Genomic DNA, 16615 nt, shown 5'->3' with positions numbered 1-16615 from the left:
CAAATCCTCAGTAGCACGGGAACTAGCACAAAGAATCAACAACTGGGATCTCCTCTTATTAAAAAGCTTCTGCACTGCAAGAGAAACCACCAACAGAGCTAAGAGACAACCTAAAATGTGGGAAAAAATTTTTAGCAGCTGAACCTCAGACAAAGGACTACTATCTAGAATATATAAAGAACTGAAAAAAATTAGACCCCCCCAAATTCAAAGATCCAATTCAAAAATGGGCATCTGACATGAACAGACATTTCTCAGACAAAGAAGTAAAAGCAGCAAATAAACATATGAAAAACTGTTCAACATCACTAGTCATTCAAGAGATGCAGATGAAAACAACACTGAGATTCCACCTCACTGCAGAAAGAGTGGCTGCTATCAAGAAATCAACCAATAACAAATGCTAGTGGGGGTGTGGGGAGAAAGGAACCCTTCTTCATTGTTGGTGGGAGTGCAGACTGGTGCAACCACTGTGGAAATCAGTATGGAGATACCTCAAAGAACTAGGACTAGAGGTCCCATTTGACCCAGCTATTCCCCCGCTGGGTATCTTCCCCAAAGAATTAAAAGAATCATACCACAGTGATATATGTGCACCTATGTTTATAGCGGCACAGTTCGTAATAGCTAAAGCTTAGAAACAGCCCAAGTGCCCATCAACTGGAAACTGGATAAAGAAGATGTATTTTTTTATAAAATGAAGTACTACTCAGCCATAAAGAATGAGAAACTAGAGACATTTATAGCTAGTGGATGCATATTGAGGCCATCCTCTTAAGTGAAATAAATAGGACACACGTGTAAATACTGAGTACTTTCTCTAATGTGAGAAACTGAAAGTGTAAATAAGGATTAAACTAAATAATTGATAATTTGAAATAGGAAGAAAAGGTCCAAAGGGGTAGGGGAAGTGGGTGGGGAATGGGAAAGGAAAGAAGGGAAAGGAAAAAAATCATGAGAAAAGAAAAAAATGCAAAACAAAATCTATGTAAATAGGGAGGGGTGGAGGGGGTGAAGGGAGGACAGGTAATGGGGAAAAAATAAGAACTAAGATACATCATGTATAGGTACAAGCACTCAGTGATAAATTAACTGTATTGTATACCTAAAATGTACCAATAAAGAATTTAATCAAAAAAAAAAAAAAGCTAGGACATTCACAATGTTAATACTGATAATGTAAGCAGAAAATTTCCAAAGCACTGATTGGAGAGCGGTGGATATGTTTGAAATATTGAATGGGAAAACAAGTGATTATTGCATCAGATGGTAGTTCATATAAGTTAATTTGTCATTGAGTTGTGGTCCAAAGTAGAATATATACTCTACATTCCAAGTTTCTGGAATTGAAAAGAAGTGAAAATCCAAGAAAAAGTAGAAAAAGAAAAACACTACAGAAGTGTTAAAATTTATATAAAAACTATTGACAGAGATAGAGCTGAATTATACTCACAAACTGATTAAATTCCCAATTAATAAGATCCAAATTGAGTAGAAAAGAAAAAAAATCAGTCTCCAGCAGGGGATGGTGGTGGTTTGTCTGAGAAAGTTTTTATTTTGAAAGGGGTTTTTTTTGTTTTTTTGTTTTTGGCTAGGTATACAATTCTAGGTTGATAGTTTCACTGTCCTTTCCTCTTGTAGTAAATATGTAGCTCCATTTTTATTTATTTATCTATTTGTTTGCATAATTTCTGACAAAAAGTCTTCTGTCTTTGTCTTTTGTACTAGTATTTCCATATCTTCTGGCTGCTTTTTGAGATTATTCACTTTATCACTGGTTTCCAGCAATTTGAGTATGACATACTACTTTATTATGATTTTCTTTGTGTTTGACTTGAGTTTTTTTTTTCTTCCCGGTACTAGGAATTGAACTCGGGATCTTGTACTTGCCAGACAGGTGCCAGCACCACTGAGCTAAATCCCGTCCCAGGCTTGAGTCTTATATTACCCCTTGGATTTATTTGTAGGTTCATAGTTTTGTTCATTTTCAAATCCATTTTGGACCCTTTTTCCATGTTTTTGCAAATATTTATTCCTTTCCCAGACTTTCGGTTACATGTACATTATACCATTTGCTTCACAGGTCACTTATGTTCTAGTGTGTGTCTTTTGATTTTTTTTCTCACTTCATGCTTAATTTCAGAGAGCTGATATTGCTACGTCTTCATATCCACTGATTTATCTTTTGTAGTCTCTCATCATCTACACCCAAGTTCTTAGCAGCACTTTTCATAATCTCTAAATGGTAGAAATAATTGGTGTATTTTTACTTCAGGTACTGTTTTTAATCTCTGAGTGCCACTTAAGTCTTTTTATCTTCTGTTTCATTCTTTATTATGTTCATTTTTGAAACATATAGAATATTATTTATAAGAGCTAATTCCATCATCTATCATATCTGGGATGGTTTCTATTGATTGATTCCTTCCTTTCCCACCTGTATTTTTCTGATTCTTTGCGTGTCTGATAGTGGGGGAGGTAATTTTTATTGGATTCTAGACATGGTGAATTTTACATTTTTCTGGTTTGTTGTATTTCTTTAATGCTAGCTTTTGGTTGGGCATGTTGCTAAGTTACTTTGAATTAGTTGTTGCCCTTTGAGGCTCGATTTTAATACTGTTAAGGCCTTCTGTCTACAGCTAATTCATCTTCATCCTATTGTAGAACCTTTCTGTGAAAGCTTCTGGACTATGAGACAGTTTCACAGTGGCTGATTCATTTCCACTCTGGTTTATATGAATACAAGCAATTCCTAGTCGTGTACGAACACCAGGAATTGTTTGACCTACTTCTTCCTGGTGGTTCTTTCCTCAGCCTCCAAGTTTCCCCATACATATACAGATCAATACTTGACCTCCTAAACTTTGACCTGTTTCTTTCTTTCTTTTTTTTTCTACCGGGGATTGAACATATTCCAATAATGCCCCATTGAAAAGAGATTTGGAGGCAGAAATTTCTCACAGTATTCTTTTTTTTTGGTACCAGGGATCGAACTCGGGACCTTGTGCTTGCAAGGCAGGTGGCAGAACCACTGAGCTAAATCCCCGGCCCTCTTTGACCTGTTTCTTCAACTCAGAAAGACCACCAAGTCCTATTTAGAGTCCTCATCCCTGCACTGCAGTTGGACACTTGTCGCCAGGCAGTAAAGTGGGAATTATGGGGTTCCTCATTTGTTTTTCTTTTCTTGGGACAGCCCTGCACTACTTGTTATCCAGAGTCTGAAAACTACCATTGCATATATTTTGACTGGTTTTCTGGTTGTTTAATGTAGGAAGGAAAATTCTTACCCTGTTATTCCATAATGGCTGGAAGTAAAAGTCCTCTCATTCTCAGCAAGGGGTGGTGGCACACGCCTGCAATCCCAGCACTTGGGAGGCTGAGGCAGTAGGATCACTGAGTTCAATGCCAGCCTGAGCAACATAGTGGGTTCAAGGCCAGCCTGAACTACCTAGCAAAACCTTGTCTCAAAAAAAAGAAAAAAAGGGGGACTGGGGATTTAGCTCAGTGGTTCTGCCGCCTGCCTCGCAAGCGCAAGGTCCCGAGTTCGATCCCAGGTACCATAAAAAAAAAGTCTTCTCATTCTTTTTTTTTAAATAAATTTTATTTTCTTTTATTCCATTCCACCCCGAAGCCCCCTCCCCTCCCAATGTACAAAAGCTTTATTTCCATTTTCCCCTCTACTTTCACTTTCTTTCTTGTCCTTCCCCTCCTTTCCCCCTCCCTCCTCCTTTGTTCCCCTTCTCATTTGAACACTTTCTTCCCATTTCCCAACATGCATTATGCATCACAGTCCTTATTTCCACATTCAGTTTCTCACACCAGACTCTCATTTTTGTTGTTGTTGTTTTGTTTTGTTTTTTCCGGTACCGGGGATCAAACTCAGGACCTTGCACTTGCGAGGCAGGCGCAGCGCCACTGAGCTAAATCCTCAGCCCTTCTCATTCTTTTTTATGTAGCATTCCATCATATAAGTATACCATAGTTCACTTCATCTGTTCCCCATTGATGGGGGATTTAGGCAATTCCCAAACTTTACTATTGGAAATATTACTTCAGTGAATAGCCTTTTCTGTACATCATTTTTTATATATGAAGATTATCTGGAATAAGGCTATCTGTGGGTCAGGAGTTACAGCTTTTTTTTTTTGGTGCCTGGGATCCAACTCCAGACCTTGTGCTTCCGAGGCAGGCAGTGGAACCACAGAGCTCAATCCCTGGCCCAATAGGCATTTTTAATTTTGAAAGTTACTAGCAAATAGTCCTCCATACCAGTTACAGAATTTATCTACATCTACACATGTAGTTTATAGTGGCGCCTTCCTCTTTTTTCTCTGCTTTTTTTTTTTCCTCTTGTTTTCTTCTATTATCTTTATGGTTTTATTATTTACATTTTAATTGTTAATCTGTCATTTTGGGTTTTGATTTGGTGCTATGAATGCAATTGAGATCTTGGTTTCTTTATTTTTTCCATGGGAATAGCTAGTATTTTTGATATTGTAACAAAAATAACACTAAATAAATTTAAGATTTTGATTTATATGGTGTCAATATTTTGAAAGAAAAGGTCTTGATGTAACTATTTGATGTGGTAGTTTTCACGTAACCTAAAAAAATAATCCATTAGGTCTTTATCTGAACAAGCACTGCATGAAACATACATTCTCCCTCTAAGCCTCAGTCCTCTCTCAAAGCACCCAGTCATTGACTCCCACACCTGCGTATAGACTGGGGAGTAGGCATTAAAATGGAAGGGGGACTGGCATGCCAGCCTGTCTCAGCCATAGTTCTGTTGCTCTGAGAAGCCAGCCTGTTCCTTTTCATACCTTAATGATGTCTGTTGGCAAGTCCTCCTTCCCTCCCTCGGACCTTACCTACCGGGGTACAGCTTCCTCTAGTGAAAGACATGGAGAGGGAGATGGGAGAGATGGGGAGCAGGTCCAAAGAAATGCAGATTTATTGAGCATCTGCCCTGCTCCAAGCTTTAGATCAAAGCCTTTTAACTGTTTGATCCCATGGAGTGGAAAGTATCTCCTTACATCCAACCCCTATATATGCTGGTCATTGTACCACCATAGTGTCCACATGTTGCTCTTCTATTGTACTTGTAGTTATTTACTGATATTTGTACTCCTGTGGTAAGCTGTGCATTTCTTAGCATAAAGATATGGTCTTGTTCATAGTTACCAATACCTAGCAGACCCTTTAGCACATACCACTCACTTGTTTTATGAATGGATATTAATTTCTGTGTCCAGGGACTGACAGACAGAAATGTTGTGAAAAATGTGAGAAATGTTGATTAAGACATTTTTTTAAGAGGAGAGTTGCAGAAGAAAAATAATTATTATAACATATTCCAATAATGCCCCATTGAAAAGAGATTTGGAGGCAGAAATTTCTCACAGTATTCTTTTTTTTTGGTACCAGGGATCGAACTCGGGACCTTGTGCTTGCAAGGCAGGTGGCAGAACCACTGAGCTAAATCCCCAGCCCTCTCATAGTATTCTTTTTTTTTCACCTTAAAAGCCAACAAATACTTTATTTTAAAAATGTACAGAAAGGATAGCTAAGAGCTATTTTAAATTCAGTAAAGATAAAATCCTTCAAAAGTAACAGCCTTGTACAATAATCAAGCCTGCAAGCAGTTGCGTAAGTGATTTATTACCATTATAGAAATTAAGAGAATGTATTAAAGATTCTCAGCTCTGTGTGATAATTTCCACAGAGACATTACAAAGGAGGCACACGTTAGGGCTCCACAGCCCAGAAGAGATGAAGTTGAGTCCAGCAAATTACATTTCTTCCCAGGTTATGGTATTTCTTTGCAATACTCAAGTTGAAAATGAAAGCTGCAAATGGAGGGTAATTCTCCTGTACAACATTCTGGTACACTTACAGTATGTTTATGAATATCTGCCCCCGCAAATAAACAGGCCATAGATCAGAAAGGTGTTGATCTAAACATTAAATAATAAAACTGAGGAATCAGCCCACTGCAGGCAGGCAGGTCTGCGCATGCCCTACCGAGGTCCTAAGTCGTGCGGAACACGCCGAATCAGCCCGCGCCCCGGCAACAATCCACTGGACCCTGTCCCTGCTCCTCTGTACAGCCACTTGGTTCCACACTACAAAGACTCAGAGGACACCAGACCACCAGACCACGGTACTGAGTCCTGCTGCTCCCGGCCCAGAGGTAGAGGCTTCTGAGCCGCCGTCCCACTGCTCCTGATCCAGAGGAAGGGGCTTCCTGGCCAACATCCCTCCTGCTGCTCCCAGCCTACAGGAAAGGGCTTTTGGGCCACCTTCTGTCCCGCCACTGCTGGCCCAGAGGAAGGAGCTTCGGGGCCACCATCCCTACTGCTGCTCCCAGCCCCTGTCCCACCTCTGCCAGCTCAGAGGACTTAATCCGTGCAGGCGCCAACAGTCCCCCCCCCCGAGTCAAAATGAGAAAACACATAAATAAGTCTCAAAACGAGGCTTCCAGATCACCTACAGCAACCCCAAAGGGAAATGAGATGGAACACTCTGTTACTCAACCACCTGGACCCACTGAACTGGCAACAAAAGGGGATCTGGAAAAAATGAAATCAGAAATAATTTCTCAGATAACAGGAGAAATTGTGCCCCTAGTGCAAGGCATGATTAATAAATCTAGAGAGGAGCTCAGGAACGTGATGGAATCTCAACATAGGAAACAAATGGAATCCATAAAACAGATGCAAATAGATTTCCATTGAAAAAACTCCATTGAAAGTCTACACAGCAGGATGAGCCAATGTGAGGATAGAATTTCATATATAGAAGAAAAGATTGCAATTAGTGACAAGGAAAAGAAAAATTGTTTCAAAATTATGAGGGAACATGAGAAATCAATCCAGCAGCTGCTAGATGATGCAAAGAAGAATAACATAAGACTGATTGGAGTCAATGAAGAAACAGGAGAGAGTGCAGATGACATGAAAAAATCTCTTCACAGAAATAATGGCAGAAAACTTCCCAAGCAGGGGAAAAGAGCTTGACATACAGATAAGTGAGGCATATAGGACTCCAAATAGCCTTGATCAAAAAAAAAATCTACACATAGGCATATAATTGTTAAGATTCCAAAAACTCAACAGAAGAACAAAGTTCTACAAGCAGTTAGAGAAAAGAAGCAAATCACATACAAAGGAAAGCCCATCAGAATCACAGCAGACTTCTCAACACAAACCATCAAGGCAAGAAGAGCTTGGAGTGATGTATTTCAAACCCTAAAAGAAAACAGCCTCCAACCCAGATTGATGTACCCTGCAAAACTATCTTTCAAAATTGATGGAGAAATAAGATACTTTCATGACAAAGAGCACCTTAGGAATGTCGTGAATACCAAACCAGCACTCCAAAGAATTTTACACAATATCCTAGGAACAGACATTGAAGATCACAACCCCAGGGAAGCAAAGCAGAATGAACCCATCTGGCATGAGAAGAAATTAAATGTAAAGGGGGAGAACCCAACAAAAGGAAAAAGTCATGGCAGTGACAAGTCAGTACGTTTCAGTTATAACCATCAACGTTAATGGTCTCAATTCACCAATCAAAAGAAATAGACTGGCAGAATGGGTCAAGAAGCAAAAGCCAACAATATGCTGCATACAATAAACACACTGAATTCAAAAGGAAACTCATAGACTGAAAGTTAAAGGGTGGAAAACAATACTGCATGCGACAGGAACCCGAAAAAAAGCAGGAGTAGCTATCCTCTTTACAGATAAAGTAGATTTCAAACCAACACTGATTAAAAGAGACGAAGAAGGACACTACATCTTGTGAAGGGAACAATCCAAGAGGAAGAGATGACAATCATAAATATCTATGCACCAAACAGTAGTGCCCCCAACTATATAAAACAAATACTAACGGACATGAAAAGTCATATATGCACTAATACAATTGTAGTGGGGGACCTCAACACCCCACTGTCACAAGTAGATAGATCAACTAGACTAAAAATAAGTAATGAAATACTAGAACTCAATCAAACTCTTGGACAAATGAACTTAACAGATGTTTATAGAGTCTTCCACCCACAAAATCAGAATACACATTCTTCTCAGCTGCACATGGGTCATTCTCAAAAATAGGCCACATACTCACACATAGAACATGTTTAAGTAAGTGCAAAGGAATTGAAGTTATCCCCTGTATATTATCAGACCATAGTACGATGAAATTGGAGATCCATAGCAAAAGAAAATCAAAAAATTTCATAAACATGTGGAAATTGACCAACACACTTCTGAATAACCAATGGGTCACAGAGGAAATTAAAGAAGAAATCAGACAGTTCCTTCAATTAAATGACAATGACAATACAACATATTGGAATCTATGGGACACAATGAAAGCAGTCTTACGAGGGAAATTCATAGCAGTGAATACTCATATTAGGAAAACAGAGTGAGCCCAATTAAACAACCTGATGCACCTTAAGCTTCTAGAAAAAGAAGAACAGGACAACCCCAGAACTCATACAAGGGAGGAAATTATAAAGATCAGAGGAGAAATCAATGCAATGGAGACTAAGAGAATGATACAAAAAATCAATGAAGCCAAGAGTTGGGTCTTTGAAAGAATCAACAAAATTGAAAAACCCTTAGCCAACCTTGTCAGAAAAAGGAAAGAAAAGGCCCAAATCCATGCAATTAGGAATGAAACGGGTGAAATTACAACAGACCCAGCAGAAATCCAGAGGATCATCACTACCTACTACCAGAACCTATATGTCAATAAGATGGACAACACAGAAGAAATGGACAGATTCCTAGATACATATGAATTACCAAAGTTGAATGAAGAAGACCTAAAAGTTCTGAACAACCCAGTATCAGCCAATGAAATTGAAAACGTAATTAAAAACTTATCACCTAAGAAAAGCCCGGGCCCTGATGGCTTCAGTGCTGAATTCTACAAGACATTTAGAGAAGAACTGCTGCCACTACTGTTTAAACTCTTCAATGAAATTGAAAGGGAAGCAGTACTGCCAAATTCATTCCTGGAAGCAAGCATCACCTTGATCCCCAAAGCAGAGAAAGACCCAACCGAAAAAGAGAACTATAGGCCAATTTCACTAATGAACATAGATGCAAAAATCCTTAATAAGATACTGGCAAACAGAATGCAGAAGATCATCAAGAAAATCATACACCCTGATCAGGTGGGATTCATCCCAGGGATGCAGAGATGGTTCAATATACTCAAATCAATCAGTGTAATGCACTATATCAATACAGCCAAGGACAAAAAGTGTATGATCATCTCCATAGATGCAGAAAAAGCATTTGACAAAATCCAACACGCATTGGTGATAAAAACCCTACAAAAAATTGGAATAGATGGTCTCTACCTCAAACTGATAGAAGCCATCTATGAAAAACCAACAGCCAATATCATACTAAATGGTGAAAAACTGAAATCCTTCACACTAAAATCAGGAACAAGACAAGGATGTCCACTATCACCACTCTTGTTCAATATAGTTCTGGAAACATTAGCCACGGCAATTAGACAAGAGAAAGAAATAAAAGGAATCAAGATAGGAAATGAAGAAGTCAAATTGTCATTATTTGCAGATGACATGATACTCTATATAGAAAACCCCAAGAACTCCACCAGAAGTCTTCTAGTATTAATAACCAAATTCAGTCAGGTAGCTGGATACAAGGTCAACACACAAAAATCAATAGCTTTCCTCTACACCAATGACAGACTCACTGAGAGAGAAATAGGGCAAATAATTCCTTTCACAATAGCATCCAAAAAACTGAAATACCTAGGAATCATCCTAACAAAAGAAATCAAAGACCTCTTCTCTGAAAACTATGGCACTCTGAAAAGAGAGATTGAAGATGATATCAGAAGATGGACAGACATCCCCTACTCCTGAGTAGGAAGGATTAATATAGTGAAAATGGCCATGCTTCCAAAACTGCTATATAGATTTAATGCAATTCTAATTGAGATCCCAGCAGCATACTTCATGGACCTTGAGAAAACAATCCAAAAATTCGTTTGGGACAAGAAGAGACCCAGAATAGCAAAAGCAATTCTAGGTAACAGAGACATGGCAGGGGGTATCACAATCCCCAACCTGCAACTATACTACAAAGCTACTGTGATAAAAACAGCATGGTACTGGCAAAGAAACAGACCTGAGGACCAGTGGAACAGATTAGAAGATGCAGAAACAACTCCATACACACTCAGCCATCTCATCTTCGATAAAGGAGCCAAACACCCTCACTGGAGGAAAGATAGCCTGTTTAATAAATGGTGCTGGAAAAATTGGGCTTCAACTTGCCAAAGATTAAACCTAGACCTGTATCTCTCACCATGCACTAAACTAAAGTCAAAATGGATTAAAGATCTAAATATTAAAATAGAAACTGTGAACCAGTTGGACCAGAGGTTAGGTACAACTCTTGAAGACACTGGTGTAGGAAAAGATTTTATGAACAAAACCTCAGTTGCCCGTGAACTAGCACAATCAACAAGTGAGATCTCTTCTTATTAAAAGGCTTCTACACAGCAAGAGAAACCACCAGCAGTGTGAAGAGACAACCCACAATGTGGGAAAAAATCTTCACCTGCTCTTCCTCAGACAAAAGTCTACTATCTCGAATCTATAAAGAACTTAAAAAGATCAGACCTCCCAAATTTAAAGACCCAATCCAAAAATGGGCATCTGAAATGAACAGACATTTCTCAGACAAAGAAGTAGAAATAGCAAATAAATACATGAAAAAATGTTCAACATCACTGGTCATTCGAAAGATGCAAATGAAAACAACACTGAGATTCCACTTCACTCCAGAAAGAATGTCTGCTATCATGAAATCAACCAATAACAAATGCTGGCAGGGCTGTGGGGCAAGAGGAACCCTGCTCCACTGCTGGTGAGAGTGTAGACTGGTGCAACCACTGTGGAAATCAGTATGGAGATACCTCAAAGAATTAGGACTGGAAGTCCCACTTAACCCCACTATTCCCCTGCTGGGGATCTTCCCCAAAGAATTAAAAGACTCATACCACAGTGATATATGTGCGCCCATGTTCATAGCAGCATAGTTTGTGATAGCTAAAAGTTGGAAACAGCCCAAATGCCCATCAACTGGAGACTGGATAAAGAAAATGTGTTTTTTAAATAAAATGGAGTACTACTCAGCCATCAAAAATGAGAAATTAGAGACATTTATAGCTAAGTGGATGCACATTGAGGCCATACTCTTAAGTGAAATAAATAGGACACACATGTATAAATACCAAATAGTTTCTCTGGTGTGAGAAACAAAGTATAAATAAGGACTAAAATGTATAATAGGTAATGTGAAATAGGAAGAAAAGGGACAAAGGGAAAGGAAGTGGGAGGGATAGGGAAAGAATGGAAGGGAATGGGATTAATAGGAGAAAATGGAAAAATAGAAGCAAAATCTTTGTAAATAGGGAGGAATGGAGGGGTTGAAGGGAGGGCTGGGCAAGGGTGAAAAATAAGAACCAAGAGAGACTATTTAAAGGTGCAAATTTCCAATGATGAATGTCATTATATTGTATACCTAAAATGTACCAATGATTAGAATGAATAATTGATAATGCAAAGTAGGAAGAAAAGGTCCGAAGGGGCAGGGGTAGTGGCAGGGGCAGGGGAAAGGAAAGAAGGGAAAGGAAAAATGCTGAGAAATGGAAAAAATGGAAATAAAGTCTTTGTAAATAGGGAAGGGTGGAGGGGGTGAAGGGAGGGCTAGGAATGGGGAAAAAATAAGAACCAAGATGCATTATGTAAAGGTACAATTCCCAGTGAGAAATGTAATTGTGTTGTATACCTACAGTGTACCAATAAAAGAATTTAATAAAAAATAATAATAATAAAACTGAGAGGTCAGAAGGCACATCTGGAGAATACTTTCCAGTAAGTGAAAGAGAATGAAGGTATACTACCAGTAATAAAGTAAAATCTTCTAAAACTCTTATTCAAAGCTAAACAACAACAACAAAGATATACACATTTAAATCTTACACAAATACAAACAAAGTCTTTAAAAGTATAAAGGGCTTTTTGTTATTTAGTTCAAAAAAAGTTTTAAATTCACAATATAAATAAGAGAAAATAACATTCTTCACCAATCTGACTGTTCTGTGAAACACCTGACTCGCCACTTCCTCCTAATGTGTCCCTAAGCTCAAAGGGAACCAAGTAGTGTTAGCCAGGCAGACTCATGTGAACTCAGTGGGTGTCCTCATCCTGCACTTCCTCTGGATGTGGTGAATCCGGTTGATTCCTGCAGCATTACGACTCACTGTCCATTCCACCTTCTGCCCCAGCAGCCTGCTGGTCCTGGGAAGAGCTATCACAGGCTTTGTCTGTGGGGACAGTTCCTTTCCGCTGGGGTAAGATAGTAAAAAATGCTTCTTGCCAGTCTCTTGTTTGTAGGTATTCCAGAATAATCTCAAATACATGATTAACTGCCAGAACTTTCCAACTATTCATCTTCACAAAATTTCCGAGGGGGAGCTGGGTATGATCAATCCCATAATCCGATACTTGTTTATATGTGAATCCCTTATGATGGTTGTGATCTACCAATCATCCAATCACATAGGCCTTTGACTCATCTAATTCCTGCAGTATGTTAGGGGAATCTGATGTAAGATATACCAGGTCTTCTTTTTTTATGAATTCACTATAGTGCTCTGGTTTGATGTGGATATCCTTCCAGTTGACCCAGTCTTTGTCATTGTCATCCATGTTCTTTTTCAGCTGGCCTCTGTGGCTCGTCAAGTAAAACTGCACAGGATTCAGTGCTCTTCGGTTTTCTGCATAGCATCACTGAATCTGCTTATGAACTTTATTTTTTTTTAATTCTTTTATTGGTACATTTTAGGTATGAAATACAGTTACATTCATCATTGGGATCTTGTACCTTTACATGATGTATCTTGGTTCTTTTTTTTCCCCCCCTTCCCTTACCCTCCCTTCACCCCCTCCACCCTTCCCTATTTGCAAAGACTTTGTTTCCACTTTTTTCCTTTTCTCATATCTTTTCTTTACCCTTTTTCCTTTCCCCTACCCCTCCCACTTCCCCTGCTCCTTTAGACCTTTTCTTCCTGTTACACAATATCAATTATACATTTTTAAAATTATAATATCAAGATATAGGAGACATTACCACAGGTTTTACAGAATTTAAAAGGATATAGAAAGCACATTTCAAACATCTGTTTTGAAATAAATTTGACAACTTCTAAGAAGTACCTTGGAAGACAAATTAATGAAGCTAACTCTGGAGGAAATATAAAATTTGAATAGCCCCTATTAAAGAAAGTATATTCCTAGCTTGAAAACCTGCCTATATGACAACAGCAGGCTCATACACATTTTAACTGATAAATTACATCAAACAATTAAAGCAGAAAAAAGAAGGAACGCTTCTCCCCTCATTTTAGGCACTCAACATTGTGCTAATCCTAAAACTGGATAAAGATAATAGAAGAAAAAAGTATGAACATAGATAGAAATTTGTTTAACAAAACAAACTCTTAGAAGTCAGATCTGGCAGTATGTAGAAAGTAGTTTTGTTATAGGGATGGCAGTGTTGGTTCAGCATTGGAAGATCCACCCCCAAAAGTCATCATTTTAACAGAGGAAAGGAAAAAGCCATATGATCCTGTCACTAGTTGGAGAAAAAGTATTGGACTAAATTCTACAGCTGTTCATGGTAAAAGCTATCAGGAGACTAGAAGTAGAACAGAACCTTCTCAACAGATTAAAGACATGTACTCCATACTTCCAGCGAGAACGCCTTATATGAATGGAGAAGATACAATGCTTTCTCCTTAAGGTGGGGAACAAGGGCAGATATGCTTTACTCTTCATCTGTCCATTAAACTTTGAAACCTAGGCCCCACCAAAATAGTCTGGCAATAAAATGACACAATTAGGATAGGATTGGCAAGGCAGAAGCAAAATCTTTATATGTAGATGAAATGATCATCTACAGAGAAAATACTAAGAAATCTCTAGGAGCCCCTAGAACTTATATTTGAATTTAGCAGGATTAGAAAACACAAGGTATATATAAAAATTCAGGTCTGTGTATACTTGCTATAAATGAAGAACTGGATATTGAAATTTAAAAGTTATGTAGGAGTACAAAGGACCTAGAAAAGTTTTTAAAAAAACAAAAAGTATTGGAAGACGTTTAGTACCTAATTTTAAGACTTCTTCTAAAGCTACAGTAATCAAGGCAGTGTTGGTGTAAGGAAAGACATATAGATCATTTGAATAAAACAGAGAATCTAGAAATAGAACCACACATATATGGTCCACTGAGTTTTGAAAGATTATTTACCATTAGCATTTTATAAAATATAAACTCAATTCAAAAGCCAAGGAAGAGATAGTGTTTTCAGCAAATGGCACTAGAACACCTGGTATCCATATATAAAAAATTAACCTCAACCCTTTATTTCCATACGTGAAAATACTTGAAGGGATCTATGAACGTAAATATGAAAGCCTAAAAGTATAAAAGTTTAAGAAGAAATTATAAGGGAAAATGTTTATGAATTCAGAATAGGCAAGAACTACCTAGAATACAAAAGACATGATGTATAAAAGAAAAAAATTGATAAATGAGATTCCATCAAAATTTAGAACTTTAAATGACATCATTAAAATGAAAAGTAGTCCTTAAACAGACCACATTTACAATGCATATAACCTATGAGCAGAATATATAAAGAATTCTTAGAGCTCATTAATAGACAACCCAATTAAAATGTAGACATAAGAAGATGATAAATAGCCAGTACAGCACAAGGAAAGGTGTGCAACTCTAGAATCAGAAAAATACTAATCAGTACAATAACAAGATTGAATTATACACTCATTAGGGAGATGAAGTTAAAAGTTTTAAAAGCCTTGTCATGACTTTTTCTTTTTGTTGGATTCTCCCCCTTTGCGTTTAATTTGTCACACCCAATGGATTCATTCTGCTGGGTTTCCTGGGGTTGTGATCCTCATTGTCTTTTCCTAGGGTATTGTCTAAAATTATTTGGAGGGCTCGTTTGGTATTCATGAAGTTCCTGAGGTGCTCTTTATCATGAAAGTATCTTATTTCTCCATCAATTTTGAAAGATAGTTTTGCAGGGTACATCAGTCTGGGTTGGAGGCTGTTTGCCTTTAGGGCTTGAAATACATCACTCCAAGCTCTTCTTGCCTTGAGGGTTTGCATTGAGAAATCTGCTGTGATTCTGATGGGCTTTCCTTTGTATGTGATTTGTTTCTTTTCTCTCCTTGTAAAATTTTGTTCTTCTGTTGGATTTCTGGAATCCTAACTATTACATGCCTACATGTAGATTTTTTTTGATCAAGGCTATTTGGAGTCCTATATGCCTCACTTATCTGTATGTCAAGTTCTTTTCTCCTGCTTGGGAAGTTTTCTGCCATCACTTCTGTGAACAGTTTATGTCATCTGCACTCTGTCCTGTTTCTTCATTGACTCCAGTCAGTCTTATGTTGTTCTTCTTTGCATCGTCTAGCAGCTGCTGGATTGATTTCTTGTGTTCCTTTACAATTTTGCAACAATTTTTCTTTTCCTCCTCACTAATTGCAATCTTTTCTTCTATATCTGAAATTCTATTCTCACATTGGTTCATTCTGCTGCGCAGACTTTCAATGGAGTTTTTCATGTCCTGGAAATCTATTTGCATCTGTTTTATGGATTCCATTTGTTTCCTATGTTGGGATTCCATCATATTCCTCAGATCTTCTATTTTTTTTATCTGTGTCCTCTCTAGATTTATTAGTCATGTCTTGCACCATGAGCAAAATCTTTGCTGTTATTTGAGTAATTATTTCTGATTTCATTTTTCCCAGATCCTCTTTTGTTGCCAGTTCAGAGAGTCCAGGTGGTTAAGTATCAGATTGTTCCATCTCGTTGCCCTTTGAGGTTGCTGTAGGTGATCCAGAAGTTGAGTCTTCTCATTTCCATGGTGGGGGGGTGGTGCTTCTGGCACCTTCGCGGCTCACTTTCTCTGCCCTAGGAGCTTGGGATGGCGGTGGGGGAGCTTCCTTCCAGGTGCTGGGATAGGCTCACCTTCTCTGCCCTAGGAGCTTGGGATGGCAGCGGGGGAGCTTCCTTCCAGGTTCCTGAAGTTTCTTAATATCCTTTAAGACCATCAAATCATCAAAACTACAGTCAGTGATAAGGCGGAGTGTGCTATGGACAACTCGTCTTCGAACACGTTTTCTGTCATTTCCATCTGAGTGATTCCAGTTGACACTGTCGTTCTAATTTCTTTCTCTTGCATTTTTCTTTCCACTTTTGTTTGTGGAGTTCTTGTTGTTCTTACCATTGTTTCTGTTTCCTTAGCTTCTTCATTTGTCGTTTAGATACTGGCTCAATCCCTTCATTCACTCTTGGTTTCTGTTTCTCCTCTTGATCTTCACTTAAGTCTTGCTTTCTTTCACCATCAGAAGTCTCATTAAAATCTGGTAACATTTCAGATGACATTGTTTGTTGTATCTGAAAACCGGTCTTAGGAATGGATGGGATATGTACAACAAGCTCAGAAAGCC

At 38.3% G+C, this 16615-nt stretch overlaps 1 protein-coding gene and 1 pseudogene across 8 annotated transcripts in view; one reads left to right on the top strand and one right to left on the bottom strand.

The window, feature by feature from the left end:
* The window catches only part of St3gal3 (ST3 beta-galactoside alpha-2,3-sialyltransferase 3), a 231978-nt gene that overhangs the window by 145989 nt on the left and 69374 nt on the right, over positions 1 to 16615 (top strand). The gene's annotated exons all lie outside the window — the stretch shown is intronic.
* Positions 12260 to 16550, bottom strand: LOC147827171 (tRNA methyltransferase 10 homolog A-like; annotated as a pseudogene).

This window comes from Heterocephalus glaber, unplaced genomic scaffold, assembly GCF_053883595.1.
Source record: "Heterocephalus glaber isolate CG9 unplaced genomic scaffold, H.glaber_assembly_v1.0 deba00001452, whole genome shotgun sequence".
Classification (NCBI taxonomy): Eukaryota; Metazoa; Chordata; class Mammalia; order Rodentia; family Bathyergidae; genus Heterocephalus; species Heterocephalus glaber.
The sequence above is the reverse complement of the archived record's forward strand: the minus strand, read 5'-3'. Positions and strand labels throughout refer to the sequence as shown.